Source organism: Coffea arabica, chromosome 8c (genome assembly GCF_036785885.1).
Source record: "Coffea arabica cultivar ET-39 chromosome 8c, Coffea Arabica ET-39 HiFi, whole genome shotgun sequence".
NCBI lineage: Eukaryota > Viridiplantae > Streptophyta > Magnoliopsida > Gentianales > Rubiaceae > Coffea > Coffea arabica.
This window is the reverse complement of record NC_092325.1, coordinates 18,524,740-18,537,717: the sequence shown is the minus strand read 5'-3', so window position 1 is coordinate 18,537,717 and position 12,978 is coordinate 18,524,740. Positions and strand designations below refer to the sequence as shown.

The 12,978-nt window shown below is 39.3% G+C and overlaps 1 long non-coding RNA gene across 1 annotated transcript; it reads left to right on the top strand.

Moving 5' to 3' along the window:
* The first annotated feature begins 9,555 nt into the window (after positions 1 to 9,555).
* On the top strand, positions 9,556 to 12,071 carry LOC140013868 (uncharacterized). Its single transcript, XR_011820704.1, has 3 exons — positions 9,556 to 9,720; positions 11,080 to 11,140; positions 11,864 to 12,071. It is a non-coding gene; the product is annotated as an uncharacterized lncRNA (long non-coding RNA).
* Positions 12,072 to 12,978: the final 907 nt, after the last annotated feature.

The following is a 12,978-nucleotide window of genomic DNA, read 5'->3' as shown; positions in this document are numbered from 1 at the left end:
TTGAGCATTGACTTTTACTTTTAAATTACTATATGCATTCTGCTCTTTGGGATAATTTTAGAAGTCCTTTGGGTTTCTGATTGACGGAATGTACAGCAGGGAGCACTACCTGCAGGTTGCTTCTATATATAAAAAAAAACTTCTGGCAATTAAAAGTGCCAGCATAGCTCAGCTTCTAAAACAATATCCTAATGTGGTACTACAGCTATCTTGACACTTTCGATTATAAAAAAAAAAGGATTTTGGCTGGCAGATGGGATGCTATAACAGCATAATATTCCTGACACATTTGAATGCTACGGACCTATCCCCACATTGGAAGGGACGATACTCGTCCGAGGTGTGAAGAAAGGTAAAGTGTCAGTTTAGATTATCTATACTAACACCTTTAAATGTCGTTAAAGGTCATTTTTGTTGTAGTGTAGGAATAGACACCAAGATAAGTAAGCACTAGTGGTTAGTGTGTATGGCGGTTTTGTTAGTGGGGGCAGTACACATTTGATTGATAAGAATAAATAAATACATTTGGAAGGCAAAAAAAATGTAGAAGGAAGAGGTTAAAGAGTTAAATGGAAAAATTTGTAATTTGAGTTATTGGTTGACAAGAGATGAGAGAGTTTTAATTTTTCATAGAGCTTTTTAATGAGTTGACAATTAATGAAGGGCATTGTTATCTTTTTATCACACCAAGGAAAGTCCTTGTTATTATGTAAACCTTAGGGGAGCCGAATGAAATTGTCCAAAACCTTAGGGGAGGTTTCTCAAATTATCCCTAATATTTTTTAATTCCATATAATTAAATACATTTTATAGGATCTAATCTTTTCAAGTTTGGACTAATTCAAATTTGGACTAAAGCCCATTAGAATTGATGAGCTATAGGGCAATTAAAAAGAAACTGAAGTGTATAATACACTTATCCTAATAAGCGATAACAGCAAAGAACTGTAAATCATCGTCTTTCATAAGAGGGAGAGCTTGCCCTTGGTGGTAGAACTGACATAATCTCTTCCACACTTGCCTTCCTTTTGAGTGGGTAATTAAGCAATTGAAGTTGAGACCTAGTATTTTTATAATTGAGAAAAATGCAGTTTTGGTATCCAAATTTTGACTCATGAGTAGTTTTAGTCCCCAAACTTTGGATAAAAGCAAATATGATGCCCAATTTTTCAACTTTTAGCACATTTAGTATCCTTGATGATTTTTTTTTCTAAATTGCTACCGGAAAGAGTCACATGATAGTTACATATCTGGCAACTATTGTATAAAAAAAGTAAAATATCCTTCTAACACTAAGTAATAAGTTTAAGGACTAAATTTTACGTTTTTTGACATTTTTTTATACAATTGCTGCCAGACATGTGACTGTTATGTGACTTTTTTTTATAGCAATTTGAGCAGTATCCATCAAGGGCGCTAAATCTGCTCAAGAGTTGAAAGATTGGGTACCAAATTTGCTCTTGTCCAAAGTTTGGGAACTAAAATTCCTTATATGTCAAATTTTGGGTACCAAAACTGCATTTTTCTCTTTATTATTTAATGAACAATGCCTAATACTAATACCCTTCTTATGAATTCCTCAAAAGTTAGACCTCACTTTTGAATATTAACTTTTCTGATTTCCTCATGCCAAATTTTTCCAATTATGAATGAAATTATGAGGATGAAATGTATTTAGTTGAAACATTAGGGACCAAATAAGCCCACAGCCCCAAACATTGAGAATGAAAATGTATTTTTCCTTCTCAAATGTTTCATCCCGTTGAAACATCAAGTATAGTAAATTTCTATAAATTAGTACTCGATAAATTAATAATCTCTATTAAATAATAAAATTTTCAATCTCAATTTGGGCTATCAAGCCAAATTAACAATTTTAATAAAATAAGAAGATAATAAATTTTTTTGAAGATCTTACATAATCTTTTGGTCCCATGCATACCGTAAATTATTTACTAAAATTATACATCATATTTTCCTAAAATACTATTATAGATTTATGGAAATCTTTTAGATAGGAAGCCAAAGTTTAATAATGAGGTATGCCAGAAAATTTTATGTTTGTTTACTATAAGAAAACTTCCTTATCATTTGTATAAATAATATTGTTAATCTAATTCATTCTATCTATTTAATAAAATAGAAGTGAACATCTATCACTTAGTATTCCTAAGTCTTTTTGATCTCTTGATAATATTTAGAGAAATGATGTCAGTTGCGTGTGTACATTGAAGACATTAATAGAAATCAAATCGTACTTGCAAAATAAGTAGATATGAATTGATTCATATTTATTAGATTTTTAGCCTCATTTATTAATAGAATATCTCATATTTTTACTAAAATAAGATAAAACTTTAGTTGATTAAATGAGTGCCTTCTTTGAATTTTAAGTAAATTTGTTAAATTAATTAATTATTAATTTATTAATTAATATGTCTTTAAATTAATGGAAGTTGTATGGTCCCAAAATTATTAATTTATAAAAGTTTTACTTTACTTGAAGAGTCAATAGTTAGATTAGTAATCTAGGGGTAAACCTATTGAACCGTTCGTTTGGCCCGAATTGAATAACTATTAGACATACATTTATTACCTCATTATAGTAATTCAATAAGTTGGGATTAAAAAAATAGGTTAATATGGAAACAAATAGATGTGTTTACGGCAAAATTAGAGATTATTAAACTTCAAAAACAAAAACATTTTCTATTCTATATATTTGAAAAGATTTTTTTGGCCTAATTTTCCTCTTGAACCTCCAACTCCTTGCATTTCGCTTTTGTAGATTTTTTGAATTACGTTAATTCCTTAGAATTTTTCTTTCCTTTTGTTTGTTTTGTACTAATACACATTTATTAAATCTCATTATTTTTCAAAAATAATGCACGGGGGGAGGGTTGGGTTGGGTGGTATGAGGGGAAGGAGTGTAAGCAAGCGGTTTCGGATTCGAGTCCTCCCGCTTATACTAAAAAAAAAGAAGAAAAAAAACCTCACATAAGAAATATATTAGGCAACCATCAAGTGATCTTCATATCCGTATCAAGGACGGAAGCCCTATTAGCGACTTTTTCAGGAAATGTTCTACACCAAGTAAACCCTAGCCATCGGTACGCCCAGGCTGTCTCCGGCAAGCCCGCCGATGGCAGCAGTGGCTGCCCAACCTTCTGGTGAAGGTGGGCAACCATCCGTATCTCCCACCTTTCAGGCTAAGTCCTTCACTATGTTGTTTTTGTCTTAGCAACGCATTCCTGTGGCAGCGGCGGTGTCAACCCATAAAGGTGAGCCAGCCGTTTCCTTTGCAGGCGATGTCATTGAGACAGTTGCGCAGCCTTTCTGCTTTACTCTGGTCGGTAAGTTCGCTCGCAACAGACCTCGCATAGAGGACATCAGGAAGTTCTTCCTTTCTTTTGATTTGAATGGTTCCTTTTCCATTGGGTTGCTGGACAGTAGACATGTGTTGATCAGGCTCCACATTGAGGAGGATTTCCTGCGGGTTTGGACTAGAGCTGTATGGTATGTAGTCGGCAGTGCCATGCGAGTGTTCAAGTGGACGCCTGCCTTTCATGTCGACAAGGAGTTTTTGTTAGCTCCTGTGTGGTTTAGCCTCCCTAAGTTGCCTGTGCATCTGTTTGACAAGCAGTGCTTGTTCTAGATTGTGTCCTGTGTGGGAAGACCTCTGTTCATTGATGCCACGCTGGGTGGCTCGAGTTTGCGTGGAGGTTGACCTCCTGAAGAAACTTCTCCCTCGTCTGTGGCTTTTGATAGGGGAAGACCACGATTTTTGGCAGCTGCTCTAACCGGAGTCGATGCCAAAATATTGCGCCCACTGTTATCGCCAGGGGCATACTTAATCGGAATGTCGTGTTAAACATCCTGAGTTACATCCGAATGTGGTGCATGTGGAGAAAAAGATACTTGCTGGGGACAATAACAGTCGCCCAAGGGACGGCAACATGGTGGAGCTTGACGATATTGCAGCTGGCCAGGTCTCTTGCAGTAATGAATTGCGGGAGACAGGTGTGTAACAGCCCCACTTTCCCCTAAGGCGAACCAAAGGGGTTAGCGGACTGCCTGCCCAGCTCTCGCCAAGACTAACGGTTCAGATTAGCGCGATCTAATACTTTTCGGGTCATACAACCACGTGTAAACAAGTCGAACCCACAAAATAAAAAAAAAACAAAGTCGGAGTCGGCCATGAAGAGGAACCGACACGTCAAGCAAATATTTACATCTCACAAGTTAGCATATACAATCCAAAAGGGGCATACCAAAGTGATTCAAAAGTGGATACATGTACGGTTTGCCAAATCCAAAAGAGAAACGGACCCAAAACTATATTTAGGGTTTAAATCAATGAGCTATACAAAAGATATGTCCAACTAGCTCAAGTCGGCAACCGATTATCAAATCCAGTCCAAAAGTATTTATTTTTCCTGTAAGGAAAACAAAAGGAACAGAACGGGGTGAGCTTGCGCTCAATGAGGTACCAAACAGATAACATTAAAATCATGGCATTTCACATTTAACAAATCAGATACACATGCCAGATGTAAAGCAAAGGAACCAATGATTCAAATCAGAAGGATACGGGTGGCTCTTAGGAGCCAAATTTCCAGCGCAGTACTTGATCCAAACCGGTTGACTCTCCGTCAACGTATATAGAACCAACGCGTCCGTAGACCCCTCTTATCACCGAATTCCGTCCACCAAACACCCCTTTACCGGGCCCGCTCACCGTAACCGAACAGAAATGGTAATACTCGAGTATACCGGAATCAAGGGTCTCAATACCCAAAAATCCCCGAACAGACTACCGTGGTTCGTTATCTAATCGTCCAGGCCCTTGCCGGCCCGACTCGAATAACTTAGCCACAGGATTGAGCTCATAGGTCATAGAAATCCGAACAGATGCAGACACAGATAACAGATTCAGATACAGATACAAAATAGCAGATTCAGATAGCAGATTCAGACGGCAGATTCAGATAGGCACTCAAAATTGGCATATGGACAGACAAGAGAACGAGTGTGATAAAGTACACCCTCGTCTCAAACAAATTAAACAGATTACAGAGCAGAAATCAAGTTAAACAGCAATGGAGGGGAGTGGTACACTCACCGGCTCAACTTCAAAAGTTTTCACTTCAAATTGGCCTTAATCGCCAAGAAACCCTAAAATAACCAAAATAAACCAATTGAAGGTTTCACATCCATAATCGAGTAAACACAATGCACATGAGGCTCGACTACTAGTCGTATGCCTCGCCAAATAATTACTAATGCAAAGGTGGAAAACATGATTTTCTTGGAAACGAAAAGGTAACATGAAGACTTAGGCGCAAACAACCCAAAAGCCTTTCATTTCCACCAAAAGGCAAATCCAACTTAAAGGAACCAAACGGCCTAGAAAATCGGGCAGCACCTCCCCTAAAATTCTTACTTTTCCAGCCATTAAGGCTTCATTATTTCCTCAAATCAGTCCCAACATTTCACACCAAAGGTCATCTCATTTCCCAAAAGCCGTTCAGTAGGCCCAAAGTAGTACAAGTACAAAAGTTAGCTAGGAAATGACCGAAATGAGAGCGAGCCCTAAAACATGCAAACAAGTACATGGAGACTCGATAACGAGTCATAAAGCCATGCCAACCACAACCCCAATAAGGTTTCATATGCATATATAAGCATTAAAGCAAACCAGAAAATCAGGAAATGTAACTCATTTGTTCCAACAATAAAAACAGTTTTGACCTCCTAATGCGGTAATGGCACAAATTGCACTACGCTTATCGGATGAGGGTGTAAGACCCACCATCTCGAAGCTAAAAGACAGGGCTACAACAATGTAGAAGGCCACTCAGTCCAAATCCTAGCACAACTAGGTCAAAAATGCAGATTACCAAACCAGAACCGTAATTGCAGGTTCCCAAATCGCACAATGCTGTAATTGGTCTAATTCGGTCTATACAGGTCCAAATGCATTGATTCCAAGGGCATATGGTAGCTAAGACATCCAGCTACATTTCATCAGAAGACACCAACAACAAAATCCAAACCAATTCCAGTCAAAATGGCCAATTACTAGTGCCGTTTTCGCATTCTGATCAACCCAGAACAGCAACAGTAAAAACGCCATATCTCACTCTACACTAATCCAAATGACCTGAAATTTTGCAGGCACCTCAAAAACATCAATACCTACAACTTTCATGTTTTGAGTAAAGTCCAATTCGGCCTCTAACCCTATTATCCAAAACCGGACAGAATTAGGGGTTATCAAACCCTAACTTTTCACAATTCACTCCAAACCCAAAATTAGTTGCTATTATCACCAATTCACACCCACATGAGTCATTACCCCTCATTATCAACCATCATAGATGACCACAACATCACATTCATATTAAACCAGAAAATTCCTCAAAAAAATAAAACTTCACCAAATCACATCAAATCAAGAAATAAATTACATAATCCATCACTTTAGCTCACATTAGGCACAAATTAACCATCATTAAGTATAGGAGGGAGTTCATATACCACTTACCAAGTAAACAAGAGAGAGGGAGTTGTAGGACACCTTAGCTCTCCAAGAAAACTTCACTAATCAACTTACTAACACCTAATGGAAGGATAATATGGAGTAGAAACTAATTTAGGTAAGTGGTTTAGATGATTTGAGCTAGTTGGAAGCTTGAAATATTGGAGAGTTTTCTTCCTTTCTTGAGCTAAGAGGGCCGGCCACCAAGGAGAAAGAAAATGGTGATTTTTGAGCAATTTTAAGATATTTAACCTCTTGGTCAAAAAGTCAAAAAAATGGAATAGTAAATCTTAAATCAAAACCAATGAAATGGTGACGCTTGGCACTACCATTAATGCATTCCTATCCCTTCTTTTTCCTCTCACATCAATCATTTCACATACTCTACTTATCTCTTAACACCCGATAAATTTCCCACAGTATCCGGAATTTAACCTAATTGGCCGAATTTTTCCGAATTTTTCGCACTAGTGGGTCCCACGTCCATTATATACTCTTAATTTTTCAAAAACTCTCCAATACGAGAAAAATCATCTAAAGACTATAATTACTCATAAAATCCACCAAAAAAATATTCCTAAGCCAGAAAATGCAGAAAACATGCAATTAAGGGGAAATAAACCCTAGGAAAAATATTAGGGAAATACGGGTTCTCACACTCTCTCCCCCTTAAAAGAATTTCGCCCTCGAAATTTTCTTATCAACGGAATCTATCAAATCTAAAGTACCCAACGGACCATACCTTCTCCATCCTCAGACGAGTCAGGGACCTGATGCTGCTCTAGAGAATATACTCGAGCTGGTGCTTTCGATCCCGTCCCTTCTCCTTTCGTCTGTCCAGCGTTGCTCTTGGCGGGTTGCTGAGAATTGGGCTTGGTCGGTGGCAGAGTCCCTCTCCGCTCGCGCAGGCGAGCTGGACAGTTAGCAATCCGATGTTCAGCGCTTCCACAGCGCAAGCATTTTCCTTCTTTCTTCTAGCAATTTGTTTCCGTATGACTTGGCCCTCCGCAATATCCACAGGGACCACGAGTAGCAGAGACCAGTCCTCCCTGAGGGACATCATGCGACACCCCTGGTTGCCGTACTTCCCCGTTTCCCTTGCGAACTTTAGAGATTGTACTATTATCCGCTTGTTCTGAGCTGCTCCCCGGAAAACCCCTTTTTCTTGCTTGGAAGTTTCTAACTTGTAACCCTGCAGTTTCAACGCGCTGGGCTTTTTCCACCGCATCACTAAAGGCATTAAGTTGGGCTACTGCCAGATCTTTTTGAATTTCTACGTTCAAGCCCTAGATAAAACGCCTTATTCGCCGCTGCTCGGTCATGATGAGTTCGGGCGCAAATTTGGATAGGCGGGTGAATTGGCTCTCATATTCCGCCACAGTTTGAGCTCCTTGGCGGAGTCGAATGAACTCGTCTTCCTTCCTCTCCTGAACTAGAGGGGGGAAAAACTTCGCATTGAACTCTCTGATGAAGTTCACCCAAGTCCTAGGTGTCTGTTCTCGTTCCCACTTCTGCCGAATTACGTTCCACCAGGAACGGGCTGCCCCCTCAAGCTGGAACACGGCAAAGGTCACCTGCCGTTCGTCAGGGTAGTGTAGGGCTGCAAAGATGTCAACCATCTTTTCAAGCCACCTCTCGGCAACGTCCGGGTCGGGTCCCCCAACAAACTTTGGCGGAGCGAACTTTTGAAAACGTTCGAGAGCTCTATCTTCGCTCTCGATATGATGGCCAGGGTTTCTGGGGTTTCCAGGGTTAATGTTTGGGTTTTGGGCTTGTTGCTGCACTACTTGTGCTAGCAGGTCTGTCATTTGCTGCATAGCAGCAGCTATTTACACATTAGGGTTTACTTGCGGTTCCAGATTGGGTCCAGTAGAGGTTTCCCCCGTACCCCTAACTGGTGTGGGTTGTCTAGTTCCGTGCCCACGTCCCCGACCACTCCGTGTACCTTCCATGAGTTTTACTTGGTCTAGGCAATAATACTAAACCAAAATAAGCACGATGCATGTAAATAACTGGTGTGGGTTGTCTAGTTCCGTGCCCACGTCCCCGACCACTCCGTGTACCTTCCATGAGTTTTACTTGGTCTAGGCAATAATACTAAACCAAAATAAGCACGATGCATGTAAGTAACACTCAAAACTTTTATGATAACACACATTTATACATTCCAAACAAGATCAAAACATATATATTGTAACATCCCGAATATTAGGAGGTTGTTTGTGAAGAAAATATTAAAGTGTATTTCTTTGGGTTTGATTTAAAACCTAATTTTGTTTTAAAAAAAGACTAGAAACCCTAATATGGTAGCCAAAAACCCTAGTTTACTTGTGACTAACCGGTTTTCCTAAATCTCTCATATTTTAATTGAAACCCTAATTTTAATTACTGGAATTGGAAAATTCCTCACGTTTTCTTAAAAATTTCCTTTTATTTGAAAATTATTATTTATTAAAGCTCTACTATCCAATTGTTCAACTATAAGAGTAAATAAACCTAGAAAATAAGGTTTTACACTTCGGTTTCAAGATTTGAGCAAAATTAGGGTTTTGTGATTTTTCCGCCGGATGAATTTTCGGTACTGGTCAAGGATCAATTTGATGATTAAAAGTGACTTTTAAGTGAGAAATAATATGTGAGTAGTAGCAATGAGGTAAGGTTAGTGAATGGAAAGTAAAAAATCTAGTACGGGTGTTTTTAAGAAAAACGGCGCGAACCGGCGGGTCCCGCGCATTACCGATTGAACGCACCGCTTGACCACCATTTTTGCTTACCAAACAAATTTATTGAACTTGAACAAAATATCTTCCCCCTCATGATTATAGCTTGACCGAAATTGTGGCTCAAATACAAGGAAAGAAAGAGAAAAATTTTGTGGACAAGAATAGGCCAAGTGTTGGCCAAAAATTGTGGACACAATTACCCTTAACCTCTTACTTCCATATAAGACAAACCAAGCCTCATCTTCCTCCATATTTCTGCATAAGAACCGAGAGAGAGAGAGGGGAGGAACAACAAGAAGAAAAAAAAACTCCTTCATTTCATCTTCAATCCAACAACTTAGGGAGAAATCAAACAAAATAAACCGATTAAACTTGTTCTTGAGTGACTAGCTAGTGAGTTGTGGTGTGATTCTTGAAGGGGAGAGCTTGTGCTACTCTTGGTGACTTTTATTCAAGGTAAGAGAGTTTATCTCTCCAAGTTTTACTTCTAATCTTGTTATATTAAGCCTAGTAACTTGATTTTATGGTGAGATTATGGATGATGAGCATGTTTTAGTAGTTTTCCCCAATTTATTTGATGAACTAGGGTTCCTGATTTTCTGCTCAAGTTGATGTATGATGCATGAATGTTGCAATTAAAGTTATATATGGTTGTTTAGTGGTGATTGGAACCAGAAATTTGAGGAAACTACACTTAGAGCTAAAAATTCCAGATTTCTGGAAAATTTCCCAAGCATTCTGTCCGAAATTGTATCTGTATGTTAGAGGCCGAATTGGCCTTTGGTCAAAGAAGGAAAGTTGTAGATAATGGTATTTTATAGGTTCCTACAAAATTTCAGCTCAATCGGAGCAACGCAGAACGTGAAAAGTCCAAAATACCCCTACTGCTTTAAGAATTTCCCAGTAGTCCGTTTCTTCAGTTCAGTCCCGTTTATCACGATTTTTGACCAGGATACATTCTGATTTAGCTCTGGACCAAAACATGAAAGTTGTAGTGCTCTGAAGTAGCTTTAAAATGCCTCTAAGAACACCTGATTCGGACTTGTGTACACTGAGATATGTCCATTACAGTGTTCTGCATTTAAACAGCCGGTGAATTGATTTCTGGTTTGGTAATTGGAGAATTTGACCAATTTACATTATAAACTGGACTAGGTGACCTTCATGAACATTGTATCTCTGTGTCTTAGCTTCGAAACGGCATAGGTTACGCCTCAATCTGATAAGCGTAGCCTCGGATATGTTATTTCCGCATTTGTACGTCAAATCTGTTTTGTGCCACATTGAACTTCTGTACTTGCTACTGTTGTGAATCTTATTATTATGATATTGTGAGCCTATGGAACGGCTCTTGACATGAATGGCTGAGATGTATAATGTTGGGTTGTGTTTGAGAAAAACAATGAAGCCTAAAAGGCTGGAAAATTAGGTAAACACAAAGGGCATGCTGCCCAAATTTACGCTCGAAAACTAGAGAACTACTTGCAACTTGAGTAAGGGTTAAGAGTGATTACTGCTTGAACCATCTAGGGTACTTGAGTATTCTTGTTCCGAGGTATATAAGGAAGGACTTGGCCGAGCTTGTACCCTTGAGAAATGAAATAATGACTATTTGGAATATGTTTCTCTTGTACTTTCGACTCGCGTGGCATTTTCAAGTATAAATGTTACAAAGTTTTACCGTTTAAAAAAAGTGAGTAAGTGTTTCACGACTACTATCCGAGTGAATTTCAAATTCTTGATTTTATTGAACGAAACGTCTAAGTTTCGAACTCTAGTCATGTTTCAAAGTTCTCAAACTGAGTTTTATCGCAGATTTGGACTCCGAACTCGGAATATAACCTGAAAGTGACCAGTAAAGGCACTATATCTTTTGGTGAGTGCTTTCAAATACTGAATTGAACTTGATACTTGTACTTGATACGTGCCAATATGATTACATGCCACATGCGTGAATTGTTAGGGCAAGAGTGTACTTTATCGCACTTGCCCTTACGTGATATACTTGTTTATTGTTACAATTGACTTGATATACTTGTTTATGATGCGCGCACTTCCTGGAATTCCAGAAACCCTGTGGCGAGTTACTCTAGTCGAGCCGGCAAGGGCTTGGTCGATTGGGTAACGAACCCTGGGTCTCTTGTATTGTCGAGTGGAGTGATATCTCCTCGACTAATCGGTATACTCGAGTATTACCACCCGTGTTCTTGAGGATTTTGGGCCCAGCTGGGGGTTGAACGGTGGACGGAGAGTCGTTTAAGTGGTGTTCTACTGGATCGGTTTCTTTACTTGAAAGTTGACGGAGTGTCAACTACTACGTGATCAAGCTCCTGATGATGAATGGAAGTTGGCTCCTGAGAGCTATCCGTATCCTTATGCTTGAAATGATTATTGTTTATTGGATGATTGTTTCTTATGAAAATTTTTATACTCGCTCATTTTGAGATTGCTACTTGAAGTGTTATTGCTCACTTTTATGAACTCTTCATGCTCGTTACCTTGCTAAATCGAAAACTTGTATTTATAAATAATGGTCAATTTGCTATTTGGAACCTCACTGGGCTTTTAGCTCATACCACGTTATTTGTTCTCCTTACAGGGGGTACGAGCGAGGCATAAGAGATGTAAAGGCTAGCGTAGTCTAGTTACTTTAGACTGTGTTTTGAATTTTGGTTTTGTACTCGCGCTATTCCTCGAATGGAACATTTGTACTTGGATTGTATATATTTTGAACTAGTTTAAGTATATCAAGACTTTGTACTTTGGTTTCTATCAATGTAAATTATAAGCTGGGATTGCGGATATTATTAATGGTGCTTGGGGTGTGTGCACATGATTTTAGTGAGTGAGTCCTGGCGAGAGCTGGGCAGGCGGTCCGCCAAACCCTCTGGTACGCCTTAGGGGGAGGTGGGGTCGTCACATATATACAAGCCGGTCAAGATTAAGCCACACACATACATACAGCCAGTTAAGTCAAGCACAAACATAGACGATCCACCGAGGAATGGCCTTTCTAGTTCATCAAATCCTTTCTAACCTAGGCCCTCATATCTTTCGTATCCGGGCGCAAGAATCCCATCTAAGATAATTCACAACTCGAGCCGGCCGGTCCCAAGAGTAAACCATCTTTATTAAGGATTCCTACCCGACATACATACCTAACTTCCTCGAGTCCCATGATAATGATTCGTACACTTATCACATTCCCGGTTCATAACTTATGCTCAAACGAGCACTTAGACATATTCATGAAATTAGGACCACAACACCACTTGGCCCAGTCTCACTCCGCGCAGAGACCACGCGAAGTGGCTCTGATACCACTTGTAACAGCCCCACTTTCCCCTAAGGCGAACCAAAGGGGTTAGCGGATTGCCTGCCCAGCTCTCGCCAGGACTAACGGTTCAGATTAGCGCGATCTAATACTTTTCGGGTCATACAACCGCGTGTAAATAAGTCGAACCCACAAAATAAAAAAAAAACAAAGTCGGAGTCGGCCATGAAGAGGAACCGACACGTCAAAACCCAACCAAACGTCAAGCAAATATTTACATCTCACAAGTTAGCATATACAATCCAAAAGGGGCATACCAAAGTGATTCAAAAGTGGATACATGTACGGTTTGCCAAATCCAAAAGAGAAACGGACCCAAAACTATATTTAGGGTTCAAATCAATGAGCTATACAAAAGATATGTCGAACTAGCTCAAGTC